Source organism: Notamacropus eugenii, chromosome 4 (assembly GCF_028372415.1).
Source record: "Notamacropus eugenii isolate mMacEug1 chromosome 4, mMacEug1.pri_v2, whole genome shotgun sequence".
NCBI classification, from domain to species: Eukaryota; Metazoa; Chordata; class Mammalia; order Diprotodontia; family Macropodidae; genus Notamacropus; species Notamacropus eugenii.
In genome coordinates, this window is record NC_092875.1 from 230,427,593 (window position 1) to 230,451,880 (window position 24,288).

Consider the following 24,288-nt stretch of genomic DNA (forward strand, 5'->3'; position numbering starts at 1 on the left):
TAATTCTAAACAATAATTTTCTAATCAGATCCCAGAGTCCTTCAAGGTTTTGGTTATCAATTGTTCCTTTTTTCTTGTGGGGCAAGTTATAAAATACATTCTCTTACTTGTAAAGTGACACAACATCTTGCTGTAAGACTTTATAGAAGGTAAGACATGAGCTGGCATGGGCTGCTTATACTGGTACAATAGCTCAGGTGTTACCATGCCAACTATCAAGTATGTATCCACCTTGTACTAAGTTTGTCACATCTAAGTTGTCTTGGCCAAAGAATGAGCTACCCAGGGGCACAGTAGAAAGCACGTGATATAGAACAGAGACCACAGCAGTCAGGGAAGCATCATGTCCTAAGTGCAGATTCTGTTTCAGATATTTAATAGCTTGTGAACATGGGCAAGTCACCACTCTTAAGTTTGCCTGTCTAAAATGGTAATAATTATTACATCTGTTGAACCTATTTCACAAGGTTGTTGTCAAGATCAGCCAAGGTAATGCACTTTTTGTGCTAATTAAATCTCAGCTATTATTATTTTTTTTTCTCATTCTGGAGGCAGTGGGGTTAAATCACTTGCTAATAAATGGCTGAGGCTAGATTTCAACTCAGGTCCTTCTGTCTCCAGGGCTGGTGCTCTATCCACTACACCACCTCTCTCAGTTATAATTATCAAGAGGCAGAATGGTGTAGTGGATAGAAGACTGGTCTTGGAGTTAGACAGACTGAATTCAAGCTCCACCTCTTATACATCTAGTTACTGGCCAAGGGCAAGTCACTTAACTTTCTGTAATCCAGACAACCTTGAATCACATACAGGTTGCCAGTGTGTATTAGTGGAGGAAATTTCTATCCCAGGATTGCTTCATTGCTCTGGTAGGAGTTTAAGGCCCCTAGATCATGCAGATCAAGCTAGTTTTTCCATAAAAGTCATTGAAATCATTGAGGAGAGGAAAGTCACATTGGTGACCTGACTCACTCAAATCAAAGTCAACTGCAAGTCATGTCATCATCTTGATGTCATGGTTCCCTTCGAGAACAAAGGACAAACACAACAATTGAAATTATTATCAAGACTTACTTGGCTCAGAAGACTACAGCTCGTTATTGACATAGCTTCCCAGTGACTTAAAAAAAAGCCAGTCCACAAGGAGTCAGTAGCTTTTTCATCAGGTTTCTGATCACCAGACCAACATGACCAATACAGGGGCAGAGAAGCTATCATCAACTGCATGCTGTATCCTCACCAAATATCCTTTTCCTGTTATGGCCAAGTAAACTGTAAAAGTAACTGTAAAAGAACTGAGTATATTCTTTAATTCCAGACTCAACTCTGAGCTTGAGACTGGCTTGAGTCAGGCCTGGCTCATTATCTTCCTCTCACCCTCACTCCTCTCAGAGAAACTGTTATCACTATTATCCTACTGGTAATAAAAGCCCCTGAACTTGGCTAGGATAGTTCTCAGATAGTAGATGCAGTTAATGATCAGGACTTTATTGAAAGCCTTTCCAGCTTGGTAGAAACTGCCATTGCCCATGATCTCCTGGAATAATAAATAGCCTCTGAGAGCAATGGGTCAACTTTGTAGCACAATGGGCATTATGGCAGGGCATTTGTGGAAGTGGTTATTATGTGATACATAAAATATAAAAGTAGCAGGTTAAATGCCTGCTCAAAAATGATACAGACAGCCCAGAATCACACAGGTTGACTTTCTTCCTCCATAAAGAAAAACTAAAGCTGATAGGTCCACTTGTCTAGAACACTTGATATGCTGCCATGCTGGGCATCATTGGAGACCCAAAAATCTCTGTTCACATGTCTTCAGTTCTCGCCTGGAGTATTATAATAGCCTCTTCCATAGTCTCTCTATCTCCATTCTCTCACCCCTCCAATTCATTTTCATTTATCTACTAAAATAATCATACTGATGCATGGATCTGATCTTGTTACTCTCATGCCTTTTTTTTTTTTAAACTTTAGCATTTCCTTATTGTCAGTAAGATAAAATACAGATGGTTAGTTTGAAATTTAAAGCCCTCCACAATATGGTTCCAACCTACTTATACTTCCTTATTTCATTCTGTCCCCCTTCAGGAACTCTGTCTACACTGTAGCCAAATACTACTAGTTGGTACCTGATTTTCTTTGGTCCTTTTATCCATCCTTGCATTATATTTTGCTCTTTCTCAAACCTGAAATACATTCTCTTCTCATCTCCTATTCTTAAAAGAAGAGGAATTCCTTTTCTTTCAAGGCTCAACACAAATACCACCTTCTCCAAGTAGCCTTTTCTGGTGTGCCCCTCACTTCAGCTGAAAGTGATCAGTTCCTCTCCCCTCCCTCATTTTCCTAGAGTACTTTGTCTGGATTCCACCGCATTATTCTTATTTGTGTGAATATTGTTTCTCATATTTTAAACTACTTGAGAGAAGAGACTTGCACATAGCAGGCAGTCCACAAATATTTATCAAATTGAATTCTGGAAGTGAGTTTTATGGTCATCACAGTGCTTACAGGATGTGACTCAGAAAAAAGAGCAGAGTGGATAATCAAATGTTCTCATTATTATAGGCAGCTATATTACTTCTCCTACGACTTCCCTTTACTATATGTAACAAGATGGCATAGGTTACGAGTACCCATTGGTGGGAGGTGGTGTAGCAATAGCTGATCACACAAAGATAATATCACTCTTTTCTGCTACGTACAGAAAAATTGGTTGTCAATTAATTAAAAAGCAAAAGAGTGCAATATACGAATTGGCCACCAGGTGACTCTACTCTCAAAGATCCGGAGTAGCAAGTGAGTATGTGCCAGGTTCAAAATTGATCTAGAAAGATCATGGAAAGAAAATGGAAAATTGCTCTGAAATATTAGAATTGTGGAAATCTCAGTGGGTCTCTAGGCCCTCAAACCTCATATCTGGGAAATATGATCTTAATAAAATAAACTTATTTATGAGATTTAGACAATTTACTGTTTATTGGTTATATGATTTTTTAAAGCACAGCAGTGTCTAACTGCCAGTCAGTTAGGGAAACTATAAAGAAGTCATTTGACTTGGCCTTCTCCTCCAGCAAACCTCCTCCAAGCCAGCAGATGGGGAAAAGAAAAAGGGAAGGGATTGAGACTCACCAAGATCTGCTCTGCAAACAGTTGGAGTTGGTGAGAGAGCGGACGCTGGGACAGAGTGTTCTTCCAGCCTGACTTCAGAAGGGGCTAAGGTATCATGGAAGTCCTGGCTTGTTTTCTGGTTCTTTCCTGATGGAGTCATACTGCACCCCCATCACCAAAATGCCCTTCTCCTATCTCTGTTCCAGGTCTCTGTATTTTCAATGACAGCTCTCTGGGTTCTGTTTGAGCTCTTCCTTCATCATGGCCAAGGATGGCTGTTCCTGCAGCAGTGGCCACTTCAGGAAGCAGCAAGCAGCAAGCAGCAGGTGGTCAATTGGTCACCTGTCTTACCAACAGCTTTGAAAGAAAGTGCTAGAGTGACAGATTAGATGTTTCTTTTGGGGTTGTTGTTTTTTATTCTTTATTTTCAAAGAGGATCAATGTTATGATCAGGTGATATCTTAACTTCCAAGGGAATTGGATTTAAGCATGGCAGAGTTGCATAAAGTTGTCAACCTCATTCTCTCTTCTAGAGTCAGCAAAATACAGTGGTAAGACGAAAGTCAGCATGGCTGGTGATGGCCTAGGATGGAGTGAATGACCTTGGTGTCTTTGATGCACTCTACAGCACCTGCTTCAGCCACTTTCATGGCCGTTGGAGCAAATTGTTCTCATCTGCCCATTCTGCTGGAGAAAGTCTTCACATGCTTGGGATAGACATCCCCCTAACTCACTCATGGGTTTGAGGCCTATTGGTTATCCCCAACTTGGTTAGCCCATCTGCCAAGATAGTTTTACCAGGATGTGTCCACTACAAATACTATGTTTCTTGGGTGAAGCTAGACACCAAAGCTGGATGAGCAATCCTGGAAAGGGCTCAACAAGCCCTCCCACCAGAGGTGCTACTCCTCCCTAAACACCCCATACAATCCTTCCAGGGCAAAGGAAAGAAGAAGCTCAAGGATGTTAAAAAATGTATTCCTACATACATTTCCAACTTCTCCCACTGAATTTTTCCCCAGTCAACTTCCAAGAGGCACTGGAGATACTTGTTCCAAATACTTGAAGAGGAAAATATTGCTTTGTTTTTGGCTATGAAGTGGACTGACTCTGGTACCGAATCTAGTATGGGGAGAAAAAGGAGGTACTTTCACTTCTATCCTTGAAATAATGTGTATTGTTTGTGTTCATATTAATACAAAAAGAGAAGCAAACTTGAGAATTATTCAAATGTTGGTATTTTTAGAATTTTTATCCATGGGCCCTGGGAATTAGTAATGGGAATATTTTCAAAAGATCAAATACGAATAACAAAAGCTGCAATTCACTATTTCTATACTGTATTCTTCCAATATTTACTGAAAATACAGTCTTTTCAGGGAACTTCAGTTCTATGTACAGATAGTCCACTGCTGATTACCAGTTACTAGGTAATTATTTACGATTGACACTGGCTTTGGTAGTAAGGAAATCCAAGGAAGTAAAAACTGGGTGCTCACAGTGCATCCCAATGGGTGGAAAGCCCAATCAATTGATCTGAGAAGATATGTCGAACATTTTGTTTCTGATATATTTATTAGCTGAGACAAAAATATTTTAAAGCACGATCTAGTCAACAGATCTCTGCAGGGAGAGGAAACCAAGTAAGTAGTTACTTAGCATGGGAGTGTGCTGTTTTTAACAACTAGTTATCTGAAAAAAATGTTTTAAATTTTATCCACATTAACATCTTCACCATCATTTTCTCAAGTCTAGATAATCAACAAAACAATAAATCAGGCTCTGTTTTGTAGCATTTGTCATAAGAGGTATAAGTGATCATAATAAAAATTTAACAGTAGAGTCTCCTCAGCAGGTATGAGCTGACTAGAGCACACCACTGAATACATCTTTAGTTATAATATTCAGAGAACTGAGAGTGAGCGAATGACAATATTGAATTCTTGTGGAGAGTGTTATTTTTTCTTTTGTTTTGTTTTAGAGATTGGGTCTTCGAAGTCCTGTGACTACTCTTGAGCCCAACTCCACTGTTGATCTGTATAGGAACTTTAATCTGCTCCATATTTCTGAGTTGAGTCAGTTGTCCCCTCCTAAGCATTTTTCCACCACACCTCCACTCCCATGGGCTCACCATGTTGCCTGATTGAGTGCAAAACATCTGATCAGCATAGCTTTCTAGGGCTCAAAACCCCAGAGCTCAAGCAATCCACTAGTTCCAGCCACCCCAGTAGCAGGAATTACAGATATGTCTTCATGCCTGTGCATGTTGATAAAATTGGTATTAATGGAATTTATAGTTCATATTGTACTCTAGAAGAAAGAAAATGGGTTTGTTGAACAGCATTTTCAATGATTCTAAGCTGCTCCCTAATGTAAAAAACCTCTTTAAATTTAATTAAAATTTTTTTTGAATATAACAAATTCTAAATAAAATTAGTATTTCCATATATGCTATAGAACAGAAGAAGGAGATTGTACATGAAACTGATAATTTATATTATATGGAATTTGTTAAAAAAAAAACACACCACCTTTTGAACAACAGTATTCTCCTGGAGATCCTATAAAGTTGCAAATCATGGAACATCATGATCTCCCTAGAATCAAAAGGCAATGGGGAAAGTCATGAGGAGGACATAAAGAGGCTTCAAGAGTTATAATTAGGATAGGGCCCCTGGGGCTTTGCTACAGAGTGCCAAAGTTTAAAGGGCATTGATAGCATTTATATTTCTTATGCAGGAGGAAGCAATTGAACTTAGGGCCTTGTTATTAAGAATTGTTTTTAATAAAATATCTTTAACATAGCAGTCACCTTCTCAGGCAATCTCCAATTTCACCCCATCCCAACCTGCTCTCCATGGCAGTGTTCTTCCTAACAGAGATAGTTAGGTGTCACAGTGGATGGAGCACTGGGCCAGGAGGCAGAAAGACCTGAGTTCAAAGCCAACCTCATACACTTACTAGCCATGTGACTTTGGTAAGTAAATTAACTTCTGTCTACCTTGGCATCATCAACTGTAAAATGGGGATAATATCATCTACTTCCCAGGATCGTTGTGAAGATTAAATGGGGTATTTGCAAAAAGTGCTTACCAGAGTACTTGGCACATAGTAGGTGAACAGTAAACGCTTATTTTTTTCCAACACAAATCTTGCAATATATGGGGAATTTCTTCTACCACACAACTCCATGCCTAGGACCTTTTTGTTCCAAGATCTGATATCTCTGAGGCTCTCTCCACCCTGCCCCCCCTTAATTGAATTCTTCTTTAGAAGTTGTTTTGAATTTCATACCATGTGTCCCAGAGTGCATTGAGTGGTTGTGGTTCTTACCAAAATTATAGTTCTAGAAGAAGCCTGTTATCAGAGATCAAACAAACATTGTAAACAATATCAAAGACATCACATGTCTGATGTGAAAAGGAGGTGAGCTAGTCATGGAGTGAGAGTAAGGGCATATGGACAATGCAAGCATTGTGGCATCTATAGATTGTTAGAAATGACTAGAGCAGGGCTTTCAGCACATGGGCTAGATCCTCTGTGAGAAATTTAGGTAAAGAAATGGAAAGAATCAAAACAGAGAAAGGGTAGATGATGCCTACCCTAGAGAAAGAGATTACCTACATCCAGCAAGACGAAGAGCCATGACGTATTGGAATGTATATGTTTTGGATGCTTAATAAATGTTTGTTGAATTGAAATAAAGGTGAAAAAAGACTGGGTCTTCAATCTACAAAGGACAATGAAGCTGTTTGTTATTAGCATCTGTGGTCATAATGAAATCAGCTCATGCCTAGAATCAAATGAGTGGAGCAGGAGATAACATGGAATTTGGAGGGAAAGGACTTGGGTTCAAATTCCACCTTTGACACTTATTTTTTTATATCCCTGAACCAGTGAATTCTAGAGATCAAATTCTTAGACCTCTCTTGAAACCTACACAGTCTTTTCATGTTAAAATATCCTCACTGACCTCCAAGAAAACATCATAGGAGATGTTTTGGATGAGTTTAATGATCTGGTTAGGGGGTTGACAACACAAACTCTGAGATCCACTGCAATTCTAATATAGAAAATTCTATCAAATGCAAGAAAAGGTAAGATGAACTCATCACTTGGGGGTTGTTCTCAAATTGATGCCACTTTAATTATGTGATCATAGAATCACAGAAGGAATATTTGAGACCATGTCCACTTTTGAACAAGAACCTGTGCTCTTGCTCATCAAGTGGTCATCTAGCCTGTGTCTGTAGGCCCCTAAAGGAGAGAAGCCCACTGCCTCCCAAGATAACCCATTTCACTTTTTCATAGCTCAGTTTGTTAGGAAATGTTTCCTTATATTAATCATAAATTTGCCTCTTTGTAATTTCCACCCAATTCCTGATCATACACACCATACATTATTAGATTGTATGTGAAACTATTTTTATAACAAAATATGTATCCTAATAAAAAGGAAATTTAAGGCACAAATTGTACATCTCATTCTATTGACCGTTTAGAGGTGTTTGATATCTGGGGCACATATCATAGTAGATCCACAATCACATTTTCCTCCTGTATTTACACAGCCTTTCACCTTGGAGCCCCAAGTCTTAGGTTTGATTCATATCAAGGGAGAGCAGAAAGGTAATCAGTATACAATGTAAGCTAGGTTTAAGATGGCAATTTATTTCTTACACACACACACACACACACACACACACACACGGTTTATCACAAGAGACTCACAAGTTTGAATTCATAAAGACTTAAAACAAGTGGAAGCAGTAACGTAACTGTTCTAATCTCCCAGGTTACTTACAACATGAAAACATAAAGTGTTTTCCAGGCTTTTTGAAGTGCAATTTCATCCTTCACCTCAAACTACACTGACCAGCTCCCTCAGGTTTCATGTTTTCTAGCATTTCAGGCCATGGCTTAGTCATTTTCTCCTCCAAGAAGTGCTTTAGCTGCTGAGCACTCCTCCTATTTTCAGGCGACTGGTCACTTGTGCTCAAGGAGACACAAGGGAAAGAAGAGTTATTCAGAGTTCTAAGCTCCAGGTTGGCAGAATGAACCTAAACATCTGCCATGCGAAAACTTTCAATATTTATGCCAGGATAGGGACAGGGCATCTGCCCCTCCCCAACACTTCATGGGAAATTCAAGGCTGGAGTTTCTTGTCATACATTCCAGAGATGGGAGGAGAGAGGAAGTTGTCTCTTCTTTTAAAGCTTACTAAATGTGTGCTTCTAAGCTTATCATTATCATGGGACCAAGAAACTGATGAGGGGAACACTATCATCCCAGGACATCAGTGCTGAGCCATATGTGGCCAACCAGAAGCAGCCAGGGTAGCTTGGCATATGTTCCATGGAGTAGGCTCCATAGGTCCACTCACATGAATGATGATTGGGAGTGTACTCCAACCCAACTCCTTCTGCACGTGCATGCACATAAAACGGTTTAGAAAAGTTTTGTATTGCTTAGTTTCAAAGGGAACAAAAATTTCAGGCAAAATTAAAAAATCAGCTATTTTGGAAAATGATCTGGTTTGGTTTTCTACATCAGCCCTACTGCTATTTCCCCTCTCCATGCTTTTATACAGGTTTTTCCTCATGCCCGTCTTAACCTCTGACTTCAGAATCTTCATTCAAACTTATCTCAAATGTCATGTGGATGAGGCATTTCCTGATCCCCCAGCTGTTAGTGTCTACCACCTCTCCTGCTGTATGTATGTTGTCTATTCTTTGCAAATATTTATACGTACGCGTGTTCTTCCCCTTAATAGACTGTAATCTCCTTGAGGGCAAGGAGCATGGTTGGCTTTGTACCTCCATCATATAGCATGCGCCTAGCACATGGCAGATTTTCAATAAATATTTATTGATTTTACTAGATAATTGGTCAACTTTCCACTGTATTTTATATTATTAACCCACAAATACAAGTTTGGCTCACAAATGTAGACAAAAATTATGGAAATTAATGAAACATTCACTTCACTAGATATGATTTATTTTATTAACTTTTCTCCTATTATGATTGCATTTTTGGTCAGAAGACACCTCAGAGACCATCTATATCAACCACTGTTATTGCTTCAGTACAAGCCGCTAAGACAGTTTATCTTGCACTGTGGAATAAGCCATCACCATCTATAACAAATGCAGGTACAGCTCATTTTGTAAAACAAGAAGGGAATAAGCATGATACAGCAGAATTAGTCTTGAATTTGGGGCCGTAGGACCTGAATTCAAATCCTAGCTCTGCCATTTACCTTTTGATCTTTGCAAGTTAGCTACTCACTGCAGACTTAAGTTCATTCATCTGTGACATAAACACACATCTGTGTTGGACTAGATGAATTCTAAGGTCTTTTCCATGATTAGATTTATAGTCCTATGTGTCACTCAAAACTTTGTGCATCACATTTGAATTAATTTTCTTTTTTCTTGTCTTTTTCTTTTCTTTTTATTACTAAATTTTATTTTCAATTTATGGAATAAAATAAGCATTCCCATAACATAATATAACAAAAAATATGATTGCATATGAAACTGGAAATCTACGATGTGCAACTTTCTGTTCCTTTCAAATATATAACAAAATTATCATGTAAATTTTTTTTTCTTCCCTCCCCTAATCCTGCCCTAGAGATGGCTGCAGTTAGCCACAAATAGGAATATGTAGATGTAAAATTATTTTATATATACTTCTGTTTATCAGTTTTTTCTCTGGATGCCGATAGCATCTTTTTCATATGTCTTTTATAGTTAATTTGGGTATTTATAATAGTCAAAATAACTTATTTGTTCAAAGTCATTCTTAAAACAATATTGCCATTATTATATGCAATGTTCTCTTGTTCTGCTCATTTGCTCTATATTATTTTGTGTAAGTCTTTCCATATTTTTCTAAAATCATTGAGATAATAACTTCTTACAGCACAGTAGTATTCCACCTCAATCTCAGTGCTATGCTGAGGATCATAAAGAATTCATTTTTAACACCAGAAGAGTATGTCATGTAGAGAAACCTTAAGGTGAAACTTTTTAAAAATTGAAGTACTCCTTTAAAGAATCCTCTAATATGTATGCATATATATATCATATATGTATATATCAAATCGATCTTTATATAAAGTAACTGCTTTTTTTTTTTTTGTAGCAAATGATATGCTGAGAGCCATAATGAAATAATAGACACCAGGTTAAGAAGACTCTGCTTGCAGAAGTGGACCCAAGGGATTTGAACTCATGGTGAATTTCAGTGAACTCCCAGAGAAGAAGTTATCCTGACTTAGAACTAAGACTTGTATTGCTAGAGATGAAGGAAAAAGACAATAGAGGAATGAACAGGTAGGTCTTACTGTATTGGAGTGTTGTTTGTTTGATGCTTTTAAATGGGATATATGTATTTATTAAGAACTTCAACATAATCTATTCTTTTTTTCTTACTAAATGTAGGAAGAAAATGTGATTGTCAGTCTACTTCTGAGTTATAGTCCAGATAATAAATATCTCTTAACACTCAACAAAATAAAATGCACAATCTGTTATTAATTTCTATCTTATCAGAATGCTTATTTTGTTATAAAAATAGCTTCCAATATTACCTACTAAGAATACTACACCCTTAAAACATCTTTCAGATTTTCTTGGAGGTGTTAATTTTAATTTTCCATTTCATTTGTCTGAAATACTTATCACAGTGTCAGTCAAGCATTAAGGCAAATAATTTGGCTATGCCACAAAATAGCTGCTAACAGCTACAGTTAACTCTGCTTTTATAGTCAAAAGTAAGAATTACAAGAAACACTTCGTGAATTGTAACTAAAACATGACAGAATAGGTAAAAATATTAATATGTGGCATTATGTAGCACTATACGCTTTGTATACATTTTCTCTTTAGAACCATCTCTCTTTAATTTGCATTTTTCAAAGTTAGAAAATGAAGTTTAAGGAGGTAATCTGGTCCATCCAGGGTCACACAGATAGCAAATATCAGTCAAGATTTGGACCCACTTCCCCTGGTTCTAAATTCTCATGTTCTAGATATTTAACAATAGTGATAATACATTGTGCTGCAAGTCTAAGAGTGATTATAACAATCACTTCTCTGCTACATGTTTTCAACAGGATTGCTGCATTAGATACTTTATATTAAATTCTATGGATAAATCTGATAGATATATTGTAACACATTGAAGATTATTTACAGAAATACTAAAAGTAATTTCATGTTTTTATTCCCTCCCTGCGCTATGGAAGTGCCCTTGGGTTCCTGAAGGCTGTGACAATGTAGTACAAGCTCTGACAGGTACTACTATTATGCTGGGAAAATTTAAGATTATAGGCTCAGTAATATACCATATGGCTCTTAAATTTGGAAAGATGTCACCAGGTTGACTTCAGGGCAAAGAATTTTTGGCCAGAGAAACTCCCAAAGGTCATCTACTCAATTAGAGAGGGATTGCAAGTCTACCACAGTGACAAAATTACAGAATCTTGATGTATGATATATATAATTATACTTTATTAGATCTGTGATCACAATGTTACGGGCACTCCCATCAACAATGATGACTGCCAGATATCCCTAGGGTGTTTGGGAGGAGCAGCACCTCTGGTGGAAGGGCTTGTGCAAAGGCCTATACTGGCATACCCAGGATGGCTGCTAGCACAGGTTCTTAGATCTGCTTTACTAGGAAAGATAGCTATCTAAGGGGTCAACAATCTTTTAAAATTACATTCACTAGTTCAGGGGGAAAGTCAGCACCTTGAACTTCAGAGAAAATAGAAGCAGAGAAATAAAGATCAACAGACAGGACTGTATTACCTGAATCAAAGCAATATTGTTATGCACTTTATATACATCCCTGGATGGAGAGAGACTTTACATCTGAGCAATCGGGGGTGGGGGGTGGGGGGTGGGGTCTGAACATACTGCCATCAGAATCTTGACCAGAGAATCACAAGATCTTTCTTATAAGTGAGTCTCCAAAGCAAAATACCAACTCAGAATATCTATATCTATATTTTTATCTATCTGTCTGTCTATCTGTCTATATACACTTTTCAGAGGCAGAAGGCATCACAACCCTCCTGACTCTGTGCCTAATCAACTTAGTATCAAAAGATAAACAAGTCTTCCTACAAGCAAGCCTCCCCTAAGCAAGCTTCCATTAATGGATGCCACATGAGTCCTGTTAATGGGGGGCAGGGGAAGAGCTTAAATTCCATTAACATTACAGCTTGTTGATCCCTTTTCAGGGCTGCTTATCCACCTTTGGTGTCCACCCATCACCCACCTCTCATCTGGGACTCCAAAGAAGCCACGGCATTTGCAGCAGCCACACTCTGGTAAAACTGTCTTGGCAGATGGACCAAACCACATTGAGGGTAACCAACAGACCTCCAACCTGTCAGTGAGTTAGGGGGGTGTCTACTCCAGTATATGAAGACTTCCCCCAGCAGAATGGGCAGCAGAGAACAATTTGTTCTAGTGGCCATGAAGGCAGCTGAGGCTGGTGCTGTGGAGCTCTTAGAGCTTGGTTAGGCATCAAACACACCAAGATCATCCACTGCCTCCCAGGCCATGGCCAGCCATGCTGACTTTTGCCTTGCCACTGAACTCTGATGACTCTGGAAGAGAAAGTGAGGCTGATGACTTTGTGCCTCTCTTAAGTCCAATTCACTTACAAGTCTTCACCCTGTGATTTCATTGGTCCTCTTTGAAAATGAAGGATGAACAGCAATTCCTTATTATCATATGCGACTTTTATCTATGTCCTCACATAATTACTCTATAGGAATCACAGAATTTTCACATCTGGAAGGGATCTCAGTAGCAATCTAGTCCACTTATACCTGAAAGGAATCTGATAATGCACCATCTGCTTAAAGTCCTTTAAGGATTGGGGGAACTCTTGTGGCAGTCCACCTCCCTTGTGGGCTGATCTTATTGTTAGGAAGTACTTCTTAACATCATGCCTTCCACCTCAAAGCATCTCTTTGTAACATCTACTCATTGCCACTGGATCTGTTCTCTAGGGACAAACAGTACAAGTACAATCTTTTATTCAAATACTTGAAGATAGCCATCATACCCCTCCCCCCTTCCCCCCAAACCTTCTCTTCTCAAGGCTAAGCATTTTCTATCCTTTCAAAGAATTTTCATCTGCCTTGGCCTCAAGGCCCTTCACCAAACTTATTACTCCCTATGCATATTCTCCAACTCATCTGTATTCTGTGACACCAAGAACTGGATGCACTGCTCTACATAAGGTCTTTTGAGGACAGAATACAGAATATCATTATCTCCTTGTTTCTAGAAGCTGTGCCTCTCTTTTGGTATGACCCAACCAATTGTCCTCTGTTTCTGAAAATAATGTTTTATACTTGTATTCATAGAAGTCCTGAGTTATCTTGGTAGGTTACTTTCTAGATATTTTATGCATTTGTAGTTATTTTGAGGAATTTTCCTCCTTTTCTTGATGGATTTTGTTAGTAATATACAGATTAACTGATGGTTTTATGGATTCATTTTATATTTTCTTTGCTGAAATTTTTGTTTGGACCTTTTAAAAATAGAATCTCTGGGGCCAGCTAGGTGGTACAATGAATAGAGCACTGGCTCTGGAGTCAGGAGGACCTGAGTTTAAATCTGGCCTCAGACACTTACTAGCTGTGGCCCTGGGCAAACCTCAATGGTCTACCCCACAAATAAAAGAAAAATAGAATATCTGGGATTCCCTATGCAGCACTGGCTCTGTAGTTCACTTTCCTACCCTCTAACTTGTTCTGAAAAGATGGGTCCTCAGCAAGTGGCTGGCTACTACTCCCACGGAGGTTCTAGGGACAATCATTAGGGGCACTGGAGGGGTGGGATAATGTGACTTATAACTCCCCATCTGCTTTGTACTCTTCAATATCACTTAAACATTTAACACCACCTCTCCAATACCAATTAACTAATATCAATTAACTTTTACAAAGAAATATTTGCTAAGAATATGAGAGAAAGGACTGAAATATAGCCATGTTCCAAATTGGGACCTCTGTCTTTCCTCTATATACCTTGGTCTCTTGGGAAAGTGAACTCAAAATGGTTGTTCTAAAACATTCCCTGCTATGAAATCTTTTTTCTCATTTCGCAGAGTCCCTACCAGGTTTACCTCTGGGTATAATCAGTCCCAGTGTATCTGATGGATGTCACTCCTTAGATTAGCTGGGGGTGGCTCCTTCCTGAGATGGATGATGTAGCTTTCTGCTTGTGGCTGATGCCTCACCAGACTTGGCTGTGGTAGCTCTAAGAAGATGCTGCTGCAGAATTTGGTTGCTGGTAATCTAATTATTCCTCCTACATTTCAAAGCTCACAAGTTTGTAAACTGGTTTGTTCCATCTCCAGATACGCATTCCCCTAAGATTAGGAGAGAATGAGACACAATAAAGGCAGATAAAATAGAAGCACAATATGTTGAAGGACATATGGCGTCCAGGTGGGGAGATATGGCAGTCTTTTGCTGCCCTTGGTTCTTCCCTACCTGAAGGCCCACAGAATTTCTTTCTCCTTATTTGAAAAAAAAAAAAGAAAATTTTTCTCTTTACAACTTCTGTATGTACACTGAACTCTGGCTCAATAGATGACTAAAAGGCTTCTTTTAAAAAAATTTTGCTGCGTCACCATGTGGTAGGTTCCATTATTGAATGGAAACCAGTAGTTGTATTGCTGTCGTAGACTCAAGAAAGTCAATCCTCACCATTTGTGTGTTTAACTTTCAGGACCTCATGCACTCTCATGATTTGATTAGTAACCTCATTTTAATTTTAACGATATGTTCAGTACAGAAAAAAATGAGAGACACAATGCGTGCAAGTTTGTGGAGTGCCTGGCATCCTACTAGGTGCTTCATTGCTCTCTTTCATCCTACATTGGTCACATATTTTCATTGTTTGCCTTTAAAACTCAAATTTTATGCTGCAGTTATGCCCCCCAAATGTAGTGCAAGTTCTTTGGGCCCTAAGACCAACTGTGCAAAGTAAGTGATGAGGCTTAATGAGAAAACAAAGGTGTCAGATCAACAGTGTGCAGGAATGTCTGTAGCTGCTATTATTGCAAGTCTGGTGTTAATAAACCCAGGAATTCTCATATCCACAAAGAGGAGGACAGATTACAGTTTTTGGTGGTTGCAGGAACCTACTTCCCCCATTTCCCATAGGGTCAATGTATCAACATTTGCATTTTTGACTTCTGTGCTATTTTCTAGGGATGTTGCCCTTGCAAAATTTTTTTAAGAATGACTGTATTAAGTTGGAGACAAGCAGAGGACACCTGTTTAATAGGGAGGGAAAGGGTCACTCCATCATATATTTCTGGAAGTGGGTCTACTAGGGCTCCATGTGATTATTGTATACACTCTAAGGATTGGTCTCTTATTGATCAGTTCTCCTGTTGTATCCAAGGAAACCATCATATCATCGGCAAATGCAGATAATCTTGCCTCATCACTGTCTATACTTATATTCTCACATTTTGGGGTTGTTCTTTGATTTTTAGATTTCATAGAATAACATAATTTGAAAGATATGAAGAATTCTGAAAGAGATCTGCATTCCAAAAAAACACACCTATGTTTCACTGTATAGTATTGTGCTCTCATTCTCAGCTCTAGCTCCTACTCTCTCTCCAAGCACTCAATCAGCAGCCTGCAACCCCTTCACCAAAATCCAAAAAAAAAACTAAGAAAAAAACCACTCCAAGTGAAAGCAGAAGAATGAACAAATGGAAGGACCATCACTGCCACAGCTGCAGGATGGGGGCTTGTCTTAAGACCTCCACTGGGAGAAAGGAAACCTTCGTTCCACTCTGCGCACTTGCCCAGTGTCCCTCAACAACCTTGTTTGTCCCTTTGTGCAGCCCGCTTCCCCTTGCATGTCCTCTCCAGTATGTATCAGTCCCCCCATGTCTGCCCCACCTTCTTCCTCTCCTTCTGGTCAGGCCCCCCATTGACACGGCCTCAGCCCTGGTTCCTTCTCCCCTCTCTGTCCCCACTCCCCACATGTATCTGAACCATGTACCAGCTCCTCCCTCCATGCACATTCGGGGTCCTCTTCCTGCCTAGCTCCCTTCTTCCCTTCCCCACATCCAGGCAAATTCATATAACATTAAAATCACTTTACCATAGAGGTCTGCAGACAGTGCCACTTATGTAAAGTGAGAAATGTCTGTGTAACATACTTAATAAGAGATCATCCATCCTTGGATTGAAGAATTTTGGAGAGAGGGGGAACCCATCACCTCTGGAACCCTTCCTCAGCTATATCAAATTATATCACTGACAGTGAACAACCTTGCTTTATCCCAAATCTTACTAAAAAGGTTTGTAATGTTCCTCTGTTATAAATCTGATAGCTCTTGGCTTTGTTGTTTATTTTCAAACATGGAGTATTCGAGTACAATTTTCAAAACAATTCAGTTTCAAATGCTGAAAAGAACATATAAGTGTTCTGTCCTGGATGTCGAATAATAGATGAATTTCACAGAATCTAAGAACTAGAGGTCATTTAATCCAGTCCCTTGTCTGATTATAATAGTTTATCATTACACAGAAATTTATATTCACCATGTCATTCATCCTCACAATAGCTCTTTCAGGTAAGTAGTATTAGTATTATAATTTCTATTTTATTTATGGGAAAGTGAAACTCAATCAGAGACCTGACCAAAGCCACACCCTAAGCAACTGTCAAAACAAGCATTCCAAATGAATATTTGCCATCATGTCTGACACTTTGTGATCCTGTTTGGGATTTTTTTTTGTCAAAAATTCTGGAATGATTTGCCATTTCCTTCTCCAGTTTATTTTACAGATGAGGAAACTGAGGCAAACAGGATTAAGTGACTTGCACAGGGTCACACAGCTAGTAAGTGTGAGGCCAGATTTGAACTCAGAAAGATGAGTCTTCCTGACTCCAGGTTTGGAACTCTTAGAAAATGAAACAAAATGCTAAATCACAGTGGACTGCTTTCTAAGTGCTTCATTTTAAAACAAACTGAAAGACCATGGTTTGAAATACTGCAGAGAGCAATATTGATAGCAACTAAGTCTAGGCGCAAAACACCGGATGGTGCGTTATCCCAGACTGTACCTTTAAAAATCTGTTTGCAGTAGGCATATCGATATAAAAAAAGGGAAGAAAAGTTCATTGCCAATAATTACATTGTGGGAGCTGGGGGTAAGAACAGACACTGGATTTACAGTCTGAAGGCCTCGGTTCTACCTGCGTGACCTTGGGCAAGTCCCTCCTTATCTCTAGACTTTCATTTTCTATTCTATAAAATGAAAGGGTTTGTATTATTTTACATGACCTCTAAATTTCCTTGAATGAGAAAACCGAGGATTCCAAGGAAGAAGAGCTGGAGGGAGGGCTAGTAGGGAAAGGGGAGGGAGCTGAGGTCCCCGCCCCCGACTCCTCCCCTTTCCCTACCAGGTAGAGTTTCTGGCTTCTCCATCTCCATGGCAACGATGTGGTGACTAAAGGAAGTCCATTACCCTGAGTGCCTCATGCTAAGACTGCTGGCCCCTCTGTTCCTCCTCTGCGTTCTTTAGTCCTGGGGTAAGTGCAGGATGGGCCAAGCAGCCCTTGACGTTCGGCATTTTGGACTGACAGTGTCCGGCATTCGCCCTGCCCCTTGGCGCGCTGAGGTTGGGGATGGAGGGGCAGAAAGTCTCAGTCTTTGAGCTCTTGGAGCTGAGCTCTTCGAACCCAGAAGGGTGGAGAGCGCGCGCCCCCAGCCCCAAACTGCCCCTTCTTCTCCCTTCCCTACAGTCCCTCCCTCCCTGACAGCAACTGGTAGAGCTCAAGGCCCTCCCCCTTTGTGCCTAGCACCTGTTCAGTATAGCCCCATCCAAGCTCAATCTCTCCACCCCCTTCTCCATCTTTCAGCCTCCTCCCTTCCCCGCCTCCCTTCTCTTTCCTCCCTCCCCTCAATTCTGCTGCTTTTCTGCAACCACTGCAGTCACTGAGGGAGCGGCCCTGCAGTCACCTCCTCCCCCGGCTGCAGCTCTTCCTGCAGTCTCTTTACAGCTGGGTGGGGGAGCAATTCTGATCATCAGTTCGTTTTTTGGTAGTTTATTCAAGAAACATTCCATTACAGCATCATAGATTTAGAGATTTAAGGGACATCAGAGGCCATCTACTTCAACTCCCTCATTTTACAGATCAGGAAACATAGGTTCTATTAACAGAAGTTATGTCTTGCTCAAAGTTGCAAAGGTAGAAAGTGGCAGAGCCTGGATTTAAATCCAGGTTCTCTGACTCCAAAGAGTTTCTTCTTTGAGTAAGGTTTAATGCCAGGTCTGGGATATGCAAATGGAAAATGATACATCTCTGCCCTCAAATATATATATATACATACACATACATATCTACACATACACATATATGTATGTGTATATATAGTGTATCATATATATTAGTGATACAGTACATATATACATGCACACAAGTGTATATATGTAATCTAGTGATATATAGATATGCATATAAGTATATGTACATATCTAACTAGATATATAAAAATATCTAATAAATAGCTAGCTATAAGTAAGACATATACATTGCAAAAAGAAGACATTGGGCAGGGGAGCACTAGCTGTTGGGAAGGGAAGAAAGATGGGAAAGTCTTGCCTAGAAGGTAAGATGTAAGCTGAGCCTTGGAGGAAGTGAGGGAAGCTGGATGGTGTAAATGAAGAGATATTATAGGTGTGGGGACAGTGAGAGAAAAGGCACAGATGGAGTATTTGTACCATATTTGGAGCAGTTCACATTGATAAGTATAACAGAGGCTGAGCAGTGATGGGGCAAAGGAAAAAAAAATCAGGTTAAGCTTTAGGGATGTCTGAAGAAGCAGAGAACATAGTGGTATAGTGGAGGGAGAGGGGACCAGATTTATATTGTAGTTCTGTCACTAACTGGATAATGGGCAAGTGGATAGAGAAGTGGACTTGGAGTCAGGAAGTCCTGAGTTCTAATCCTACAACAGGCACTTACTAACTATGGGATCCTGGGCAAGTCCATCAACTGCTCTGTTCCTCAGTTTCCTCATCAATAAAATGGGGATAATAATAGCATCTCCCTCCCAGGATTGTTGTAAGGGTCAAATGGAAAAGCACTTTGCAAATCTCAAAGTGCTGTATGAATGCTGGCAGCTGGGCCATGGCCAGTTGTCTTGACATATGTCTTGCCACTGGACTGTGATGACTACAGGAGACAGTGGGGCTGATGGCTTCTCATAGCTCTGCCTCACTTAAATCCAACTTACTTACAAGTCAAGACATTGCCCTGCTGATGTCTCTGGTCCTCTTCAAGAATGAGAGAGCATATGCTAACTCTTATTGCTGTTTTTATTATTGTTACTATTAACTGTGAAATGGACAAGTCTCTTAACCTGTGTAAATAACCCTGTGCCTTAGTTTCCTCATCTGTAGAAGTAGGGGCTTAGACTAGATGGCATCTATGGTCCTTGATCCCAGCATTACCGTTCTGTAATCCTATGAATTTTCATCTGGGAAGGGGAATTATTATTGATGTTATTTGTCCTTCATTCTGCAAGAGAACCATGACATAAGGGAGTTGATGCCATGACGTGCAAATGAGTTGGATTTAAGTGAAGCAAGGCTGTGCAAAGTCACCAGCTTCACTTTCCCCTCTGAGTCCATATGGATCCAGTAGAAAGATACAGATCAAGGAAACTGGAGATGGCCCCAGATGCAGCAGGATTCCTTGGCCTTTTTAAGCTAAAGTATTTAACAGGTCTCAGTTTGACTTAGGGAAGACTTAAAGAAAGTAGTGCCTAAGTTGATACCTTGAAAGAAAAAAAGTATTCTGAAAGTCAGAAATGAGGAGAGAGTGTACTCTAGGGATGTGTGTGGGTGGCGGTGGCATTGCATGTGTAGTTGCATAGGTGGGAGATGTCATGTTGTAGCTGAGGAACAGTTATCTTTGCTATGAAGGAGAGTAATGTGAAATAAGACAGAACAAGAAGGTCGGAGCTGTATTTTGGAAAGCTTTAAATAGAGTGAGGGACTCCCTGAGGGCTTTTGACCAGGAGAGCGACCTAGGCTTAGAGAAGTTTATTTTGGCAACTGTGTGATGAATGCATTGCAGAAAAAAAGAAAAGAGAGCATGGAGACAGACCGTTGCTCAACCTGTTACAGTACAGGTAAGCCGAGACCAGGGTCTGAGCCCTTGTGGTAGCCATGTAAGTGGAGATAAGGGAAAAGGTACAAGAAAATTTATAGAATTATATACAAGAAAGCTGACAAGATGTGGCAACTGATTCCTAGGTACCGACAGAAGGCTCATTTCCTTCCCTTTGTAGGGAGTCTGCCACTTTAAATAGATGGAGTGATAGAAGTTAAAGCAGTCATCAGTAGTGGTTATTTAGAGTGACTTGGGATCAAAGGGTAGGATTTAATCAGACCTAGATAACTGAGAGTAATAGTAGGGTGGCACAATCTACTGACCTGTTTTAAAAAATTATTATGACTTCAGTGGATTCAGGTGATATGGGTATTTCCTACAACACTGAAGATTTCAAATTTCCAACCCCTATGCAACTCCTATGCATGTCCTCTCATAAAGTTGTTTTTGGGGGCTACTCCATGCAGAGGACGTTCTAGTTCTCTTGATGGAGAGTGGATGCCAACGTAGCATTTCGGCTCTCTATTTGTTATTTCAAACATCTGGTTTGGATGCTTTATACACATACGTTGTTCAGCTTTTTTATACCCACGGTTTACATTTCTCCATTACCCTTCTGACAACCTCCAATTTTGATTTCTTGAAGTTGATGGTATTTCATGATTTGCAGTCATTTAGTACTACATATAAAAGAGAGATTGGCTTTTATTTAAGGGATAAGCTCGGGGCCACTGACAAAGTTCTGCACTTTCTCTAATGTAGTCCAGCCTGATATCTTTCTCCGCTTAAGTGTGGTCCCAGTTTATTGTCTCTTCCAGTGTCTTCTCCAGAGTATATATGTGTCAGTGACTTGACTCGATGTGCAGAGTTATTCATTGCAAATCATAGTCTATTGCAGTGGGGAACCTGTGGCTTCGAGGCCACATGTGAGCGTCTAGGTCCTCAAATGTGGCCCTTTGAATCCAAACTTCATAGAACAAATTTGTTTGAGGACTAGTGGCTTTGAGACTACAGATTCCCCATCCCTGATAAGCATTTTTTTCATCAACTTGACTTTTATTTTATGGATAGTTAGGCTGACCTCTTTTGATTAATTAGGGATCTCACTTAGGAAGTTCTATAGTGTTCTGGGGCTTAATGAGATCACAGTAATGTCACCCACAAACAGCAACACCTGGGGTGGGGCTACAGGATTGATATTCCATTTCTACTCTTGACTACTTCCTCCATGACTGAAGCAAATACTTTCAGTGAGCAAAGTCTCTTGTTTTTATGCCACCTTTAATTTGTGATTTTCAGCATATCATTGAACAGAGTTATTGCTGTTTCTATCAGATAGTCTTGTATGATCTTAATGGAGGAGGGGAACATGCTAGATGAGGAACCTTTAAAGAAGTTTTTTGCTCTATTGAATAAAATTCTTTTAAAAATAGGCAATGAATAATAAACATAGTGGGACACTGAATTCACTATACCTTTTAGTCACTTGTGTAATTGTGAAGATGGTCTGATATTTCAGAGATGTCATTTGCAAAAGCCTGCTCATACCCTTCTCATATTTTCATTGAGGATATCATCAATATGTGTATCAACTATTTTCATAAAGATTTTACAGACAGAAAAAAAGTGAATCTAAGAGTTGACATTTATTGATATCTTCTTGATGGCTTTTTTTTTTGTGGTAATAAAATCTGAGGATCAGTGATAGATAATTGCATAGAGGAATGGTCTTAGGGTCAAGCAAACCTTGATTCAAGATCTGCCTTTGATGTATATTTGCTGTGTGACCATGTGCAGCAGCAAGCACCCTGGCATATACAGGAGGGCTCGCTGCACAAGTTCTTAGATCTGCTTTTCCACCCTTTCCCTCTAACTCCCCTCATCTCTCAACTTTCTTCATTCTCTTCCTGTCTCTCTGTCCTTCCCTTTCTCTCTCCTTCTTTCTCTTTCTTTTTCCTTCTCTCCATCCCTGCCCCCTCTTTCTTCCTTTTACTGGTTTCCTTGCCTCCCCCTTTCCCTCCCTTGTGCGCGCACACACACACACACACACACACACACACACACACACACACACACACACACACACACACACACACACACACACACACACACACACACACACACACACACACACACACACACACACCCTCTTCCTTACCGCCATCTCCTTAGTCACTCTGCTCTACTCCCAGTCCCCGTAGCCTCTTTAATCTACTTCCAAAGAGAATAATAGAAAGCAGTGGCAAGGTCACTGCCACAGGAGGAAATTTTTTCATATCTCAAGACCATCATAGATACAAAGTTTCTCTTTGTCCCACGTCCATAATCGTCTGCCTCATAATCTTCAGGAGCTATGCTACTATGTATCTGAGCCCTCAGCAGGGAACAATATCAATGATTGGACAGAGAATTTTCCTTTTTGTTTGCTTGTAATCCAGGCTGCTCTTCTTTGTGCTTTACAGCTAATAATCCTCTCTCTCCATCAAAGAAATACGTTTACATTGAATATCTTAGAGAAATTGGCTTCTTTTGGAAAGAAATGGCCAATAAAAACATGTACACAGACTTAAAAAATAAAGCAAAACCAAAGGAATGAGGTGAAGACTCAGTGCCAGAATGGAGAGGCCAGAAGGCAGAAGTTTCAGCATTGTCATTGTTGGTTATTGCCATTGTCTTGCTACAATCTTTTTTTTTTTTTTTTGGTGTCTTGCCAATGTCTCTCCTGCAAATTTGTTCTCATTCATTGTGAGGCCGCAGCATCAGTATCAGACTGTTCTCTCCAATCCTTTGTGCCTTTCTTGGTAATTCCACATTGGATTTCAATTCCCCTACTGATTGGGTGATTTTTGCTTGCCCCCTCCTTCAGGTGTAGAGGAGAAGGTGATTGTCTTTCTCAGGTACAGACCAAGGCTTTAATGATCTATCCTTGGATCGGAAAACACTTATGATTTCTGTTCTGCCCCTTAGGCATCAGCCTCAGCTCTTCTGTAGCTCCTTGGGCTAAGGGGATACATATAAATAGAATTTTTAGAAATTGAACTTTATTTTCTCTTGACTTAACCATAACGTTAGGCATTCTTGTAGTCTTTATAATGTTGCTGGGGGGGGGGGGCCTTATCCTAATTTCCAGTCAAACTGTCAAGTCTGGTCCCCAGGTAACAGATGGCCACATTTGACTTTTACAGACCTAGAGGTTCACCTGAGAGGTTAGAGCGTCTTTCTCCTAATGCCATTGGCTTGAACCCTCAATTCAAGTGTTTTCTCAAATATTACTCACTAGTTATCTCTTTTGAAAAAAAAAAACATTGATTGAGCCAGTGATAAATACTTCATTAATCATTTAACCACACAACATCAATTAGTTTTTATGAAGAGATATTTATTGAGAAGATATAGCCAGAAGTTAGAAAGTATCCTCCCTCTTTCCTCAACACCAAGGGCACACTCTCTTCCCTTTACTGTCTTAGTCACTGGGGACATTTGGGTTCAAATTTAACGTGGCTTTTATAAAACATTCACTTCCTCAAGTTCACTTAGAATGCACCATAACTGTTGGACAAGTTGTTTGCTTGCTACAGGACCTATTGTCTCAGTGTCCTCCATCCACTGCTGGGCTGAGACCACAGGTTGTTCCTGCACTCTTTACTGGGTTCTGCTGTTGTCAAACTCTGAGATGGACTATAGCTCCTGGATTTGGGGTAGCTTTCTCTTTCAGCTTTTAAAGTTCATAAAGTAATAGCTGTCTCTAATACTTGTTGACAGGGAGAAGAGACACAAGAGGACCATTAAAATACCAACACCATTCTCATGGCAACATGTCAACCCAGTTGGGCAGAGTAGACCACTTTTGTTACCTCTTTCTCTTGACCTGGAGGCTTATAGCAGTTCTTGCTTCCATCATAGCCAGGAAGAAGACAGAAAGGCTGATTACACCAGTGAATGCCATTTGTATGTTGGCTCAGCCCCAGTTCAGTAACCAGGC

General features: G+C 39.9%; 1 protein-coding gene across 1 annotated transcript in view; it reads left to right on the top strand.

Annotated features, from left to right (window-relative positions):
• The first annotated feature begins 17,622 nt into the window (after positions 1 to 17,622).
• The window catches only part of MPPE1 (metallophosphoesterase 1), a 29,007-nt gene continuing 22,341 nt past the window's right edge, over positions 17,623 to 24,288 (top strand). Inside the window, exon 1 of the mRNA XM_072604213.1 lies at positions 17,623 to 17,717. The gene's annotated coding sequence lies outside the window, so the exon portion shown is untranslated. The remainder of the gene's footprint in view (positions 17,718 to 24,288) is intronic.